The sequence below is a fragment of the Elephas maximus genome, chromosome 2 (assembly GCF_024166365.1).
Source record: "Elephas maximus indicus isolate mEleMax1 chromosome 2, mEleMax1 primary haplotype, whole genome shotgun sequence".
Taxonomy (NCBI): Eukaryota; Metazoa; Chordata; class Mammalia; order Proboscidea; family Elephantidae; genus Elephas; species Elephas maximus.
Window position 1 is genome coordinate 89,942,910 of NC_064820.1, and position 17,793 is coordinate 89,960,702.

The window sequence follows — 17,793 nt, forward strand, 5'->3', positions numbered from 1 at the left end:
ACACACATACGCATTCATTAAGCTTCTAAAACAGGAGACAAAGCCTTTGTGCAACATCTTCTTGGCCTGCGAGCCTGACTATTCTGTAAGGAGCTAAAATAACTACAACTAATCAATATCTTTTAAAAATAGAAGGGGCACTTATTTAACTCAAGGTAAAGTGCAATTTTTTTTCCCCCAGGAGACTAACCTGACAATGGGTATTTTAAACTTCTCTGATCACCTCAGCTACTTCCCATTATTTTAAGGGTTCTGTTATTTCAGCTTTTAACATGCCAGATTGCTATGAACTTCAGTTTATTTTTCTGGAAACCTACATATTCTTAACATGTTTATTTTAGTTTTAAAAAGCTCGTTATTTGAAATGTTGATTTTTTTTTTTTTTTCCTAACAGAATTCTCTGCTTTTTTATAAAATAATAAAATAGTTTTCTGGAAATGCAATTTATTTATCAAGTATTTCCTACACTCAAAGTATACTTGGTAAACACTGTACAGCATACCAACACACTGAATATTCTCTACTCTTCATATTTAACCCTTGTTTTAAAACACGTTAAAGTATAAACAGTGAGATAATCAATGTAAAAATGCTTTCATTTTATAAAGCTGTAGAAAATGAAAACAATTGGTACTTTTTGTTAAATATGGATTAGAGGGACATATAAATTAACAGAAGATCTTAATGGATTGAAAACATAATGTTGTTAATATACCCATTCCTCTCAAATTGATCTATAAATTTAACACAATCCTAATCAAAATCCCAACAGACTTTTTTTAAGAAATGGAGAAGCTAATTCTAAATTTTATATAAAACTACAAAAAATTTAGAATAGAGTAAATTTGAAGGAATTACATTACCTGATTTCAAGGCTTACTCTGAAACTGCAGCAGACAAGCCACTCTGGTTATGAGCATAAGATAGAGAAACAGATTAAAAACATGGAATAGATACAACCTAGGTACCAAGTCAACGCAGTGCAGAAAGCAAGGCCTTTTCAACAAATGGTGCTGAAACAACTGGATGCCCCTATGGGGAAAATTATCCTCGATCTACTCCTCATGACATACACAGAAATTGCTTCAGGAAGGATAACAGAACTAAATGTAAAAGCCAGACTGTAGAATATCTAAAAGAAAATATAAGAGATATATTTGTGACCTTTGGGTAGGCAAAGAATTTTTAGGGCACCAAAAGTCCTTGCCATAAAAGAAAAAAAAAAATGACAAAGTGCATTTCATCAAAATGAGAAAGTTCTACTCATCAAAAGACACTATTAAAAAATTGGTATTACACTATAGACCAAGGAAAATATTTGTCATACAAATATATGGCATAGTACTCATATCCAGAATACATAAAGAATTTCTGCAAGTCAAATTTAAAATAAAAAGCAAAACAAACAAAAATAACAGTATTTGGAAAAGACTGGATACTTAACAAAAGAAGATATTCATAAGCAAATTCTTGTCAAGTCAATATAGACATGATAATGTGTTCAACATTCTTAGTCATTTTGAAAACACAAATTAAAATACAGTGAGATAGTATTCCACATCCACTAGAATATCCACAATCAAAAGAATGATAGTACCAAAATTTGGTGAAAATTTAGAACTGGACTCCTCATAGATAAATGGTGGGAGAGCAAAATTATGCAATCACTTTGGAAGACTTTTGGGTACGTTTTTCATCAAATCAACGTATTCTACTTATAGCTCTCCAATTCCAGTCCTGGGCATTTAGTCAAGAGAAATAAAATCATATGTCTTTAAATAAGTAACTTCTATAAGGTTGTTCACAGCAGACTTATTCTTAATAGCTAAGAGCTGGAAACAATACAAATGTCCATCAGCTGGAGAATGGATAAACAAGTTGTGCTTTATTTATACAGAATACTACTCAAATAATAAAAAAGAATGAATTCCTCATATGTGCAATAAAAAAAAAATGATTCTCAACACCATCATGTTGAGAAAATCATGCCAGCCATTAAAAAAAACACACATACATACGTACCTGTGTGTGTGTATAAACTAACATTCATATAAGTTCATATAAAGTTCCAGAATAGGCAAATTAATTTGATAAAAATCAGAAAGTAGTTGTTGGGGGAGGGGGTAGAGATGGAATTTGATTGGAAACAGCATGAAAAAATTTTCTAGAGTGATGAAAAAGTTCTATATTTTGTTTTAGGTACTGATTAAATGGCTATACATGCAATTTTATAAAACTCAACGAAATAAACACAATTGTGTATTTTTGGTTTGTAAATTATGCTTCTTTAAAAATTTATAGAAGCATTTTATCATTGCAGATATATTAGCAATTTTCATAACCAAAGGAACCAATTTTGAAAATCCCAACATATTAGTCCAAAAAACAAAACTGAAAGTCATAAATCTTCTTTGGTTATACAAGAGTTTTCTGTATACAGCTTTAGAAATGCAGTCTGAGTCACATGCCTTACAATACCAATCTTATGAAGATACATAATGAAATAAAAATGTTGGATATGAATGAGTCAGCTTCCCCAAAGAGCACTAATGTCAGGGGAACCTAGTTCTAAACACGTATTAAGAGGTTGCCTGAAGTAGGTTTCAGTTTAATTTCTGGGTTAGCAGTTTTAAAAGCATATAATAATAATATATTTTGCTTTATTATACACCTTTGTTATTACTCCAACAAAAGAACAACTGTGTTTAACTTCCTGGAGTGCAAACACATGATTCATCCATTCGTTTTGCTTTAATTTCCTTCTGCAGGAATCAGGGAATTATTGAACCATTTAAATAAGCCCCAAAATGTTAAACTGTATGCTTCTCATAGGCAGTGTCTTCCTAAGATTTCTTGAACCAAATAAAGTGGGATATCCAAGCTACAATGCATAGTTATGACTTCCTCCTATCAAATGTTGGAATGATGGTTTATATTCCTAATATTGCCAAATGACCTACATATTAAGCTTTCTATAATGCAGTTTCATATTACATGTATACTTTCTGATTGATATACCAATTTAAGCTAGCTGGAGAAAGTCACTGTTAAAGTTTGTGTGTTCCAGTTGCCCTGGCTCATATTTAGGCTTTGCTCACAGTAATTGACTTCACAAACAATTAATCCTGGAAGATTTCCTCCTGCCTCTTATTATTCCAAAGTCAATTCACTTAATTTATAACATATCCCCAATTAAAGTTAAATCAGCAACCGGAAAACTCCAACCCTAAACAGGCTTACTCTGCAGCTGTTATCAGTAATAACATATTAAATATTTCAAAAGACTCTTGAGTGATGAGGAATACAGGCAAAATAACCCCGTTAGAAATAATAGAGAAGTAGAATTGCAAGTTGATATATGCTACTTCTCAAACAGACAAAAAATATTTTTGCAACAATGGTACTTACCCTTCTGTTTTTTTTATTTGAAAATTGGACCACCAAATCCATTTAATTTTTAAAAGCAACTGCCACACAATTTATATTACTAGAAAGGTCATTTAATTCAAGTATTTATTCTTCTAATTTATTTACACACTTTACTTATATAATAAAGCATTAATGATTTACATATAAACATATATTTACAGCTACCGGAGTGAGGGGTCTTCATAATGTCATTGCATTTTGGTGTTGAAATCTAAGTATTATAATTCTTGAGTTAAGAGGCATGATCAAGAAATTGCAATTCAAAAATAAGCTATGTTCCATAATTTTGAAATTGAACTTTTTAGAAATAAACATGTTTTTCTGGAAACAACCATCTGTATTTTATATACAAAATCAATTTTCTAATACATATATGCATATTCTATAATCCTAGTTAGAATATTTTAAAATATTATTATTGGTATAATATTTACGGAAATTCATGTTAAACTCATTTTTGTGGAGTGGCATTGGGACCAGAAGAAGTTGAAGTTTGGGTTGCAGGTACATAAATAAGAGGAAATATGGCCATTCTGCCTTTGGAGATGGCTTCCCCCGACCCAAGAGGAAGAAAGAACAATGTAACTTATTAACGTTATAAAGGTGTCTGTCAGTCTGTCACACTTACATGTTACTGTGATGCTGGATGCTATGCTACTGGTAATCAAATACCAGCAGCATCAACCATGGCAGTCAGGTTTCAGCTAAGCTTCCAGACTAAGTAAGACACACTAGGAAGAAGAACCCAGCAGTCTACTTCTGAAAGGAATTAGCAAGTGAAAACCTTATGAGTAGCACCAGAACATTTTTGATATAATGCCAGAAGATGAGCCCCTCAGGCTGGAGGGCACTCAAAATACAACTGGGGAAGAGCTGCCTCCTCAGAGTAGAGTTGACCTGAATGACGTAGATGGAGTCAAGCTTTATGGACCTTCATTTGCTGATGTGGCACAACTCAAAATGAGAAGAAACAGCTACAAACATCTGTTAATAATCAGAACGTGGAATGCACGAAGTGCGAATCAAGGAAAACTGGAAATTGTCAAAAATGAAATGGAAAACATAAAGATCAATATCCTAGGCATTAGTGAGCTGAAATGGAATGGTATTGGTCATTTTGAATTGGACAATCATATGGTCTAATATTCTGGGAACGACAACTTGAAGACGAATGGAGTTGCATTCACAGTCAAAAAGAACATTTCAACATCCATCCTAAAGTATAAAGCTGTTAGTACTATTATTCAAATTTATGCACCAACCATTAAGGTCAAAGATGAAGACATTGAAGATTTTGACCAACTTCTGCAGTGTGAAATTGATCAACATGCAATCAGGATGCACTGATAATTACTGATGATTTGAATGAGAAAGTTGGAAACAAAGAATCAGTAGTTGCAAAATATGGCCTCAGTGACAAAAACGATGCCAGAGATGGCAGACTGAATTTTGCAAACCCAACAACTTCTTCACTGTAAATACCTTTTTTCATCAACATAAACAGTGACTGTACACATGGACCACGTCAGATGGAACACACAGGAATCAAATCAACTATATCTGTGGAAAGAGACGATGGAAAAGCTCAAAAGCGTCAGTCAGAACAAGGCCAGAGGTCAACTGAGGATCAGACAATGAATTACTCATATGCAAGTTCAAGTTGAAACTGAAAAAAATCAGAATAAGTCCATGAGAGCCAGAGTACAAACTTGAATATATCCCATCTGAATTTAGATACCATCTCAAGAATAGATTTGACGCACTGAATACTAATGACCAAAGAGCAGACAAGTTGTGGAATGACATCAAGGACATCATCCATGAGGAAAGCAAACCAAAAAAAAAAAACAAACCCAGTGTCGAGTCGATTCCGACTCATAGCGACCCTATAGGACAGAGTAGAACTGCCCCATAGAGTTTCCAAGGAGTGCCTGGCGAATTCAAACTGCCAACCCTTTGGTTAGCAGCTGTAGCACTTAATCACTACGCCACCAGGGTTTCCATGAAGAACGCAAGAGGTCATTAAAAAGACAGGAGGGAGAGAAAAGACTTAAGTGGATGTCAGAAGAGACTCTGAAACTTGTACTTGAATGTCAAGTAGCTAAAGCAAAAGGAAAAAATGATGAAGTAAAAGAACTAAACAACGATTTCAAAGGGCGGCTTGAGAAGACAAAGTATTATGATAACATGTGTAAAGACCTGGAGATAGGAAACCAAAGGAAAGAACACACTCCACGTTTCTCAAGCTCAAAGAACTGAAGAAAACATTCAAGCCTAGGGTTGCGAGACTGAAGGATTCTATAGAGAAAATATTAAATGACTTAGGAAGCATCAAAAGAAGATGGAAGGAATACATAGAGTTACTACACCAGAAAAGAATTAGTCGATATTCAACCATTTCAGGAGGTAACAATGATCAGGAACCAGTGGTACTGAAGGAAGAAGGCCAAGCTGCACTGAAGGCAATGGTGAAAAACAAGGTTCCAGGAATTGATGGAATACCAGTTGAGATGTTTCAACAAACGATTTAGCACTGGAAGTGCTCACTCGTCTATGCCAAGAAATTTGGAAGACAGTTACCAGGCCATTGGACTGGAAGAGATCCATATTTATGCCTGTTACCAAGAAAGGTGATCCAACCGAATGTGGAAATTATCAAACAATATCATTAATATCACATGCAAACAAAATTTTGCCGAAGATCATTCAAAAGTGACCGCAGCAGTACATTGACAGGGAAGTGACAGAAATTCCACTTGAATTTAGAAGAAAATGTGGAACCAGTAATATCATTGCTGATGTCAGATGAATCCTGGCTGAAAGCAGAGAATACCAGAAAGATGTTTACCTGTGTTTTATTGACTATGATAAGGCATTCTACTTTGTGGATCATAAGAAATTATGGATAACATTGCAGAGAATGGGAATTTCGGAATAATTATGTTCATGAGTAATCTGTACCTGAATCAAAAGGCAGTCATTTGAACAGAACAAGGGGATACTGCATGCTTTAAAGTCAGAAAAGGTGTGCATCAGCATTGTATCCTAACAACATACCTATTCAATCTGCACACTAAGGAATTAATCTGAGAAGCTGGACTCTATGAAGAAAAATGGGGTATCAGGATTAGAGGAAGACTCATTGACAACTGCATTATGCAGATGACAGAACCTTGCTTGCTGAAAGTGAAGAGGACTTGAAGCACTTGCTGATAAATATCAAAGACCACAGTCTTCAGTGGGGATTATACATCAACATAAAGAAAACAAAAACCCTCACAACTGGACTAATAAGCAACATCATGATAAATGGAAAAAAGATTGAGGTTGTCAAGGATTTTATTTTACTGGATCCACAATCAACACCCATGGAAGCAGCAGTCAAGAAATCAAAAGATGCATTGCACTGGGCAAATCAGCTGCAAAAACCAAAAAAAAAAAAAAAAAAAACCAAACCGAGCTGCAAAAGGCCTCTTTAAACTGTTGAAAAGCAAAGACGTCACCTTGAGGACTAGGGTGCACCTGACCCAATCCATAGTGCTTTCAGTTGCCTCATATGCATGCAAAACCTGGACAATGAATAAGGAAGACTGAAGAAGAACTGATGCCTTTGAATTGTGGTGTAGGAGAAGAATATTGAGTATATCATGGACTGCCCGAGAACAAACAGATTGTCTTGGAAGAAGTACAATCAGAATGCTCCTTAGAAGCAGGGATGACAAGACTAGGCCTTACATACTTTGAACATGTTATCAGAAGGAATCAATCCCTGGAGAAAGACATCATGCTTGGTAAAACAGGGGGTCAGTGAAAAAGAAGACCCTCAATGAGATGGATTGACATAGTGGATGCAACAATGGGCTCAAGCATAGCAACAATTGTGAAGGTGGCGCAGGACTGGGTGGTGTTTCATTCAGTTGTGCATAGGGTCGCTATGAGTCCGAACGAACTCGATGGCACCTAACAACAACGACACATTTGCAGGGAAAAAAGAATTTTCAAAGTCAGCTAATTCTATGATCTGAATTTGGGGTTGATAAAGTAGATCATGAAAATTTGGGATCATCATATATGAATATACCCATCTTAAAAAAAAAAAAAAAATTTTTTTTAATATGTAAGAGTCATTCGTAAGCTTGATCATTACCAGTTAAGTTCTCACAGTTCAACAACTACCTATATATCATTTTTTAGTAGGTATGTATTCGTTTTACAAATAATTATAATCAAAATTTTCATAGCATCTGAATGTATTCAGTAAAACACGCAAAGACAAAGGTGTTTTCACCACTTCTAATATTACCTGGTTCAATAAAGGTGTAGTAAATGAAGCAGGAATTTGAAGCAACTGTAAAAACAGACAACTTGTGTAGCAGTTGTCAAGTTCCCAGATAATTCCCTACTTATTACCTCATTTATATTTTGATCACTACAATAGCCAAAAACAAACAAGTAAAAAAAAAAAACAGGTGGTATAAAAATGAACAAACAAACCCATTGCCATTGAGTCTATTCTGACTCATGGCGACCCTACAGGACAGAGTGGAACTGCTTTATAGAGTTTCCAAGGCTGCAATCTTTACTGAAGCAAACTGCCACATCTTTGTCCCAAGGAGCAGATGGTAGGTTAGAGCCACCTACCTTACGGTTAGGATCCAGTGCTTAACCACCAGGCCACATTATCTCTATTTTTGCCAAATAAAGAAATTAAGCCTTAGAGACTGGGGTTTGCCCCGTTATAATGCTAATACTTTAATGGAGCCAGGTTTAAGTTTTTTAATACCTAAACTGGTCTCCCCTGCTTTGGAAAGTGTAATACAGGTATATACTACAGATGAGTGCTACACACACCTGTACCAACATGGAATTGTGTATATAAACAAGTAAGACAGGGAGAATTTGGGTCCCTATAATTTTAAGCCCCTGCTGTTACACCCATGAATACGTTAACATTACATGCCCGAAGGGAGATGGAATTAAGATTGCTAATCAGCTGACCTTAAAATAGGGAGATAACCCTGAATCTGAACAGACAGTCTGGAGACATCGATATAATATTCAAAAGATTGTTATAAATCAGGACCTGATTTGGAAATAATCCATACAGAATGTATTTACTTGGTAAGTCTCAAGGGTTTTAACCAAGTTTATTCCACGTGGAATCCCATTTGATTTAGCAATCAGCTAACTTTATTCGCATATGCTACCCTGGAAATAAAATAGTAGAAATTGACGTAGCAATCTTTTACTCTGATTTTTTAATCTCTACTTCTTAATTCACCTGAACCACTTGATTCTGTTGCTTCATCAAATTAAGTAGCCCTATGCCAGCAAGTCTATCTAATCTAAGATTAGCATAATATCATAGTGCCAGGAAACCAGGAAGAACTACATTAATCCTTAAAATGTGTTTGTATATTTATATCTTGACCTAAATGTGTTCTCTTAATGAAATATGTTTTGTTTTGGTAGTAAAATCAATTCTTAAAATTTGACTACAGATTTCTTTTATTTTAAAATTGTTAGCCCAATCTGTAGTTCTGCTAAAGTTGTCTTCAAGATGTTAAATATCTATAAGAACAGCACTTAAATGTCATCCTTTTTGGAGGAGGGGGAGAAAAATTTTTAAATAAATTTGAATGCTGAAGGTCAGGGAATAGTAAAAAAAAAAAAAATCTGAATACTGAGTACTGACCACCAAAAAAAAAAAAAAAAAATTAATGTTGAGTCGATTCCGACTCATAGCAACTCTACAGGACAGAGTAGAACTGCCCCTATAAGGTTTCCCAGGAGCAGATGGTGGATTCCAATTGCTAACCTTCTGGTTAACAGCTGAGCTCTTAACCACAGCACCACCAGGGCTTCGAGTACTGACTACAGATACCACCAATTGTGAATAAGTAAATAACACAAAACTTTCATGCTGCTGTCACCTGCATTTTAAAATGAGTCTGTTGCACAGGAACTTAACTCTATAACAAAGAAAAAAACCAAAAAACCAAACTGGTGACACGGAGTTGATTCCAACTCATAGCAACCCTGTAGGACAGAATAGTACTGCCCTAAAACCACTGTGCCACCAGGACTATAACGAAGATATATTTTAAATTATTTCTCACCTTCTTTATATACCACATTTACAGTTGAGACATCTAAAGAAAACTGTGCAATAATAATAAAAACTAAAATATTTTAGAAGTTTCCATTCTAAAATTATAAATCAGGACACAACTTATGATGTATATTCAGGGTAGAAAGTAAGTGCACCTATAAGAGAAGAATATAAAGGAAGCAAGGAAATGTGGACTTCCTAAGAGACATTGAAGAATCTACTTTAGTCACGTAAATATTTCAGAAATGCAATAATTTAAAGTAGAAACATAACCAAAGCATATTTAACAGTAATCGAAGGAGTGCTAAACTTTGCTGGCCAGCCAATTTGTCAGGTCACTCTAGGTTCCCATCTCCTCCCTCTATCATTCTTCTTTGGAATGTGTCCCAGAGTAACTGTCCCCTTTTCAGTAACAGGAACAGCAGTTAAAAAAAATAATTGCTAACATTTATTGAAGGATTATAATGTTCACAAAATTATCCATTAAACGGAGATCAGACTGCTGAGTAGGTGAGTTATTTCAAAACTTCAAGAAACAGAAAACACTTTCAGTATTTAAAGTGTTCCAGGGAACAGAAGAAGGTCCTCAATTAATTGTACGAATCTAGCACTTCCTTATGCCTATTCCCAAGAAAGATGATCCAACCGAATGTGGAAGTTAAAGGACAATATCATTAATATCACACATAAGTAAAATTTTGCTGAAGATCATTCAAAAGTGGCTGCAGCAGTATATCAACAGGGAACTTCCAGAAATTCAGGCTGGTTTCAGAAGAGGATGTGGAACCAGGGATGTCATTGCTCATGTCAGATGGATCCTGGCTGAAAGCAGAGAATACCAGGAAGATGTTTACCTGTGTTTCACTGACCATGCAAAGGCATTCGACTGTGTGGATCATAACAATTTATGGATAACGTTGTGAGGAATGGGAATTCTGGAACACTTAATTGTGCTCATGAGGAATCTGTACATGGATCAAGAGGCAGCTGTTTGAACAGAACAAGGGGATACTGCATGGTTTTATGTCAGGAATGGTGTGCATCACGGTTGTATCCTTTCACCATACCTATTTAATCTGTATGCTGAGCAAATAATTCGAGAAGCTGGACTATATGAAGAAGAACAGGGTATCAGAATAACAACCTGCATTATGCAGGTGACACAACCCTGCTTGCTGAAAGTGAAGAGGACTTGAGGCACTTGCTGATGAAGATCAAAGACCACAGCCTTCAATATGGATTACCCTTCAACATAAAGAAAAAAAAATCTTCACAACTGAACCAATAAGCAACATCATGATAAACAGAAAAGATCAAGGTTGTCAAGGATTTCATTTTTCATTTTACTTGGTTCCACAATCAACACCCATGGAAGCAGCAGTCAAAAAATCAAAAACGCATTGCATTGGACAAATAAGCTGCAAAAGACCTTTTAAAGTGTTGGAAAACAGAGATGTCACCTTGAGGACTAAGATGTGCCTGACCCAAGCCGTAGTATTTTCAATCGCCTCATACGCATGCAAAAGATGAATAGGGAAGACCGAAGAAGAATTGATATCTTTGCATTGTGGTGTTGGCAAAGAATATTGAATATTCCATGGACTGCCAAAAGAACAAACAAATTTTTCTTGGAAGAAGTACAATCAGACTGTGCCTTATAAGCAAAGATGGTGAGACTGCATCTCACACACTTTGGACATGTTATCAGGAGGAACTAGTCCCTGGAGAAGGACATCACACTTTGTAAAGTAGAGAGCAAAAAAGAGGAAGACCCTCAATGAGGTGGATTGACACAGTGGTTGCAACAATGGGCTCAACCATAGCAACAATTGTGAGGATGGCACAGGACTGGGCAGTGTTTTCTTCTGGAACTGACTCGACAGCACCTAACAATAACAACAGCAGCGCTTCCTTAATATTAAACCTGACATAGCACAAAATCTCACTGAAGAACATAGATGCAAAAATCTCAAATAAAATATTGGCAAGTCATATTAAAAAATATTTCTAAGTAATTTTACATGACACAAACATACTATAAAGTTACAATAATTGAAACAATGTGCTAATGTCACACTAACAGAGAAGCACCTCAGTAAGTTCCTGAACTGACACAAATATATCAAAAAATTTAGTTCATGATACATGCTTCCGCTTCTAATAGTTGCAATGTTGTTGTTGTTAGGTGCCATGAAGTTGGTTCTGACTCCTAGCAACCCTATGTGCAACAGACCGAAACATAGCCCAATCCTGTGCCATCCTCCTGGTCATCGTTATGCTTGAGCCCATTGCTGCAGCAATTGTGTCAATCTATCTCGTTAAGCGTCTTCCTCTCTTTTGTTGACCCTCTACTTTACCAAGCATGATGCTCTTCTCCAGGGACTGGTCCCTCCTAATAACATGTCCAAAGTATGTGAGATGAATTCTTGTCATCCTTGCTTCTAAGGAGCATTCTGGCTACTCTTCTTCCAAGACAGATTTGTTACAATAAGTTGTAATAAGTGGTGTTGGGACACTAACCACTTGGTGAGAAAAAACACAGTGCAATTATTATACACTTTTGGATAATGCCAAAGGCAGAAATCGAAAATGAAAAGATGGACATATTTTAGGCCATACCAAGCACTGGGCTATGGCTGCTTGCAGTTTGTATGAGAGGAAAAGATGCTGGAACCATAGGAGAATGGCTTGATTGAGCTGTCAGATTACCAACATATGGAAGATGAAACTTTCCCTCCTTTCCCACCTCCAGCCTCTCCACAGAGAGCTGATTGGTGAAGGAGCTGAACCTGATGAGGAGTCAGGGAGAAAAGCATCTATTCCCCTGCCTCCAAAGAGAAGTTAAAAGGAATATACCCAAGCTGGATGCTCAGATATTAATTTCAGAGGGAGGGCTTCCAGCCTTAAGGCATGTGTTTGATAAGGCAAAATTCAAAGATAAAGGTCACGAGGCTGAAGACTTGAAGAAGCTAATCAGACACATGGAGCACTAGGCACATAGGCTATTCCTAAGTGTAATTTCAGGATTTTTATTCACAGAGTTGAATACCTGGGAAATAAAAGGTAAGTTCAGATCTGTTTAAAGTAAATTCGACTTGATCTCCCTGTTTTACATAAAGATTTTACTAACAATAATGATGAAGTAGGGGAAAATAATGGCGATGATGTAACTGCTACTGAATTAGATCCTTTTTTGACAAGCTCATCTGAAAGTGAGAGGTTTGTTTCTGAGTCAAGTAGAAGCCTAAAAGAAGAGCTACAACAAAAACAACAACAAACTAGAGAAATAAACAACTGGCCTAGAAAAGAAGGCAAGCATAGCTGCTGAGTAACAGTCAGTGCCTAGGAAATGACTTGCTAACGGACACACCCAGGGCACAGACAGTTGGAGAGGTCAATACAAGTGAAGACCAATAAGAGGAGGAGTCAAATGGATTAGGTGAAGACATTCCAGAAAATTCACACAATGATGCTGCCAATACTGTAAATGTAGAGGAGGAATTAAAATTAGAGAAAATGCAACTGGACAAATTCTTTTAAAATGCACAATGATAACTTTATACTCCACCCAGAAATGATGTTACTGAAGTTGGATAGGCCTCATCTAAGAGAGAAAACGTATCCATGTCTTAGTCATGTAGTGCTGGTACAACAGAAATACCACATGTGGATGGTTTTAACAATGAGAAATTTATCTTCTCACAGTCTAGCAGGTTACAAGTCCAAATTCAGGGTGTCAGCTCCAGGGGACAGCTTTCTCTGTTGGCTCTAGAGGAAGATTCCTTGTCATCAATCTTTGCCTGTTTGAGGAGCTTCTTAGGTGCAGGAACCCCAGGTCCAAAGGATGCAGTCTGCTTCCGGTGCTGCTTTCTTGGTGGTATGAGGTCCCCAACACTCTGCTTGTTTCCCTTTCCTTTTTTCTCTTGTCAGATAAAAGGCAGTACAGGCCACACCCCAGGGTAACTCTCTTTACATAGGATCAGTGATGCGACCTTAGTAAGGGTGTTACAATCCCACCCTAATCCTCTTTAACGTAAAATTACAACCACAAAATAGAAGACAACCACACAATACTGGGAATCATGGTCCAGCCAAACTGATACATTTTTGGGGGGGCAAAATTGACGGCACTGGGTGGTGTGGGTTAATTCAGTCCATGACAATCCACTGACTTGTTATCCTCCAGGTTTGGGGTTACTATGTATAGTATTTTATCTACTTTGAGTGAAAATCCTTACCTAGTAAAACTTCTTTCATGTTCCTGTTTTTTTAAAAAGATGGACATAGTTAGTTGTTGTTTTTGTTAGGTTCCATCAAGTTAGTTTTAATACATAGCGACCCTATAGGACAGGTGAGAAGCGCCCCATAGAGTTTACAAGGTGTAGGTAGTGGGTTTAAACTGCTGACCTTTTGGTTAGCAGCCAAGCTCTTAAGCACTATGTCGCCAGGTCTCCAGACATAGTTGACTAAATAAATTTGTCTTAACTTTTCAAATCAAATATAATAAGAACTACGTAGGGGCAAATTTAATGTGGAACAGCATACTGGCAACATATACCTTATCACCTTAACGTTTTTGAACACGATCTGAGCAGCTTACATCAAAATTAAATTTATTCCTGAAATTCCTATGCCCTTTTTTAACCTACTAGATAATTTACTACCTTTACACTCTGTCTCCCTTAGTTAGAATGTAAGATCTGTGTGAGCAAAGATTTTCATCTGTTTTGGTCATTGTCGACGGCACTGGGTTTGGGTTTTTTTGGGTTTGGTACTTGTTGCAATTCCAACACCAAGGACAGTTAGTTCACGGCATCTATCTGTGCTCAATAAAAAGTTACTGAAGCAACAAATTATAAAACTTTATGGTATGATCCATTTTATGGTTAAAAAAATATTACTTAGATGTATTTATTTATGGAAACAAGCCCTAGATATAGGCGCACAAATGTCACTATTACAACTTTTCTTCAATGAATGCATTAAAAAACCACACCCATTGCCATCAAGTTGATTCCAACTCATAGTGACTCTACAGGGCAGAGGAGAACAGTCCCATAGAGTTTGCAAGGAACACCTGGTAGATTCGAACTGCCGACCTTTTGGTTAGCAGCGGTACCTCTTAACCACTACACCACCAGCGTTTCCCGATGAATGTATAGGTTCAAAAAATAATTCAAACTTTAAAACAAGTATGAGGAACTAGCTGCCGCTACCAAAAAAATAAAAATTACCAAAGACTCGTTTTTATTACCTAAAAACAGAGCATTATATTTTACAGTTTTTACTCTGTACAATCTATTTCAATCATACACCTTTTTAGAAAGACTTGTTATTTTAAAACTTTCAGACTAGGAGTGGAAATCACACAATTACTAGGGTCACAAGCATACAAATTGTTTTATAATCACTGGGTATTTAAGAAAGAGAGAAGTATAGTTACCCAAAGGGAAATAAACAGTACTTTGGTGTGACTTACAGATTGTCATTACACAAACATCTCTAAACAGAGCTGTTTTAAAGCTTCATACCTCCTGGGGCAGACATGGTTCCCAGGTGTTGTCTTTTCCTCTCTGCCAAGTATGTCTGCTTTTAGCAGGTTTGGATGCATGGAGAGAGGAGGGAAAAAAGGGCTGGAGGAAAGTTATGGCTGGTAGAACTTATGGGAGTACTTGCCAGGGCATTGGGGCAATAAGTAGATCAAAGGGCTACCTGCCGCTCCTCCACCAGACAATTAAAAGTACCACCAAGTGCTTTGATTCTGTTATGCACACTTTTCTTGCCAGCCGTTGGTAATAAAATGACAGTCTAAAGTTTATTTCCTATCTTCCATATACAATTATAACTCTTATACTTCTATTTGATATTATCAGTTAAAACCAGATTTTCCTTTTAAGGTATTTATAAATTAAACAGCTATAGAAACAAGTAGGTCATTCATTTAGTTAGCTCTTAGAGTTTGCCACTATTAAGCATTTATTGCTTTTAAAAATTGTATCACTTGTGCCATGATTCAAACACCAATGCATCAGTGCGTCAACTAGATAACAAGTTATTGAATGAGTTAATGGGTCTACCAAATATATCTTTAATCCAAAAAAAGATTTATATATTAACGGAGTTGTTTTTCTAGGTTACATTCATTCATGCCAACTAGTATTTATTGAAAGTAAGTGCAACAAAACAGAACTGAACAGAAGATTGCAAAGGGCGGCTTGAGAAGACAAAGTAAAGTATTATAATAACATGTGCAAAGAGCTGGAGATGGAAAACCAAAAGGGACGAACATGCTCAGCATTTATCTAGCTGAAAGAACTGAAGAAAAAATTCAAGCATCGAGTTGCAGTACTGAAGGATTCTATGGAGAAAATATTAAATGACACAGGAAGCATCAAAAGATGATGGAAGGAATACACAGAGTTATTATACCAAAAAGAATTAGTCAATGTTCAGACATTTCAAGATGTAGCATATGATCAGGAACCCATGGTACTGAAGGAAGAAGTTCAAACTGCACTGAAGGCACTGTTGAAAAAGAAGGCCGTAGGAATTGACGGAATATCAATTGAGATGTATCAACAAACTGATGCAGTGCTGGAAGTGCTCACTGGTCTATGCCAAGAAATTTGGAAGACAGCTGAGGGGCCAACTGACTGGAAGAGATCCATATTTATGCCTATTCCCAAGAACAGTGATCCAACCAAATATGGAAATTATCGAACAATATCATTAATATCACACACAAGCAAAACTTTGCTGAAGATAGTTCAAAAGTGGCTGCAGCAGTATAATAACAGAGAACCGCCAAAAATTCAAGCTGGATTAAGAAGAGGACATGGAACCAGGGATATCATTGCTTATGTCAGATGGATCCTGGCTGACAGCAGAGAATACCAGAAGGATGTTTACCTGTGTTTTATTGACTATGCAAAGGCATTTGACTGTGTGGATCAAAACAAATTATGGATAACATTGTGAAGGATGGGAATTCCAGAAAAATTATACTCATGAGGAATCTGTACACAGATCAAGAAGCAGTTGTTCAGACAGAAAAGGGGATACTGCATGGTTTAAAGTCAGGAAAGGTGTATGTCAGGATTGTATACTTTCACCATACCTACTCAATCTGTATGCTGAGCAAAAAATACAAAAAGCTGGACTATATGAAGGAGAATGGGGCATCAGGATTGGAGGAAGACTCATTAACTACCTGCGTTATGTAGATGACACAACCTTGCTTGCTGAAAGTGAACAAGACTTGAAGCACTTACTGTATGGATTACACCTCAACATAAAACAAAAATCCTCACAACTGGACCAATGAGTAATATCATGCTAAATGGAGAAAAGATTGAAGTTGTCAAGGATTTCGTTTTACTTGGATACACAATCAACACCCATGGAAATAGCAGCCGAGAAATGAAAAGATGCTTTGCATTGGGCAACTCTTCTGCAAAGGGTCTCTAAGTGTTGAAAACCAAAGATGTCACCTTGAAGACTAAGGTGTGCCTGTCCAAGTCACAATATTTTCAATCACATCATATGCATGTGAATGCTGGACAATGAGTAAGGAAGACAGAAGAAGAATTGAGGCCTTTGAATTGTGGTGTTGGTGAAGAATATTGAATATACCATGGACTGCCAAAAGAACGAACAAATTTGTCTTAGAAGTACAACCAGAATGCTCCTTAGAAGCAAGGATGGTAAGACTGCATCTTATATACTTTGGACACTTTATCAGGAGGGATCAGTTCCTGGAGAAGGGCATCATGCTTGGTAAAGTATAGGGTCTGCGAAAAGAGGAAGACCCTCAACATGGATTGACACAGTGGCTGCAGCAATGGGCTCAAGGATAACAACGATTGTAAGGATGGTGAAAGACCGGGCTGTGTTTCGTTCTGTGGTATGCAGGGTTGCTATGAGTCGGAATTGACGGGACCTAACAACATCATCAAACAAGTAAACAAGTGTAAGGTACCATGCTCACTGCTAGACATACATTAGGGAACAAAACAGATGTGCTCCCTGCTGTCATGAAGCTTTAGTCTACTGGAAACAAGAGAGAAGTACGTAAGCCAATAAATAAATGGATATATAATGACAATTCTTTAAAAACCACTATAATATGAAAAGGATGGATAATAGAGAATAATGGCAGGGGGATATGGTGTATAAACGTGTGTGTTGGGGCAGCGGTATGGGTTACTTAGAGAAGGTTATCAGAGAAGTTCTCCAAGCAGGTGCTGGGAGCA

The 17,793-nt window shown here is 36.7% G+C and overlaps 1 protein-coding gene and 1 pseudogene across 2 annotated transcripts in view; one reads left to right on the plus strand and one right to left on the minus strand.

Annotated features, from left to right (window-relative positions):
- Positions 1-17,793, minus strand: part of EDIL3 (EGF like repeats and discoidin domains 3) — a 531,833-nt gene that overhangs the window by 501,224 nt on the left and 12,816 nt on the right. The gene's annotated exons all lie outside the window — the stretch shown is intronic.
- LOC126066283 (TIMELESS-interacting protein-like) lies at positions 12,206-13,081 on the plus strand (annotated as a pseudogene).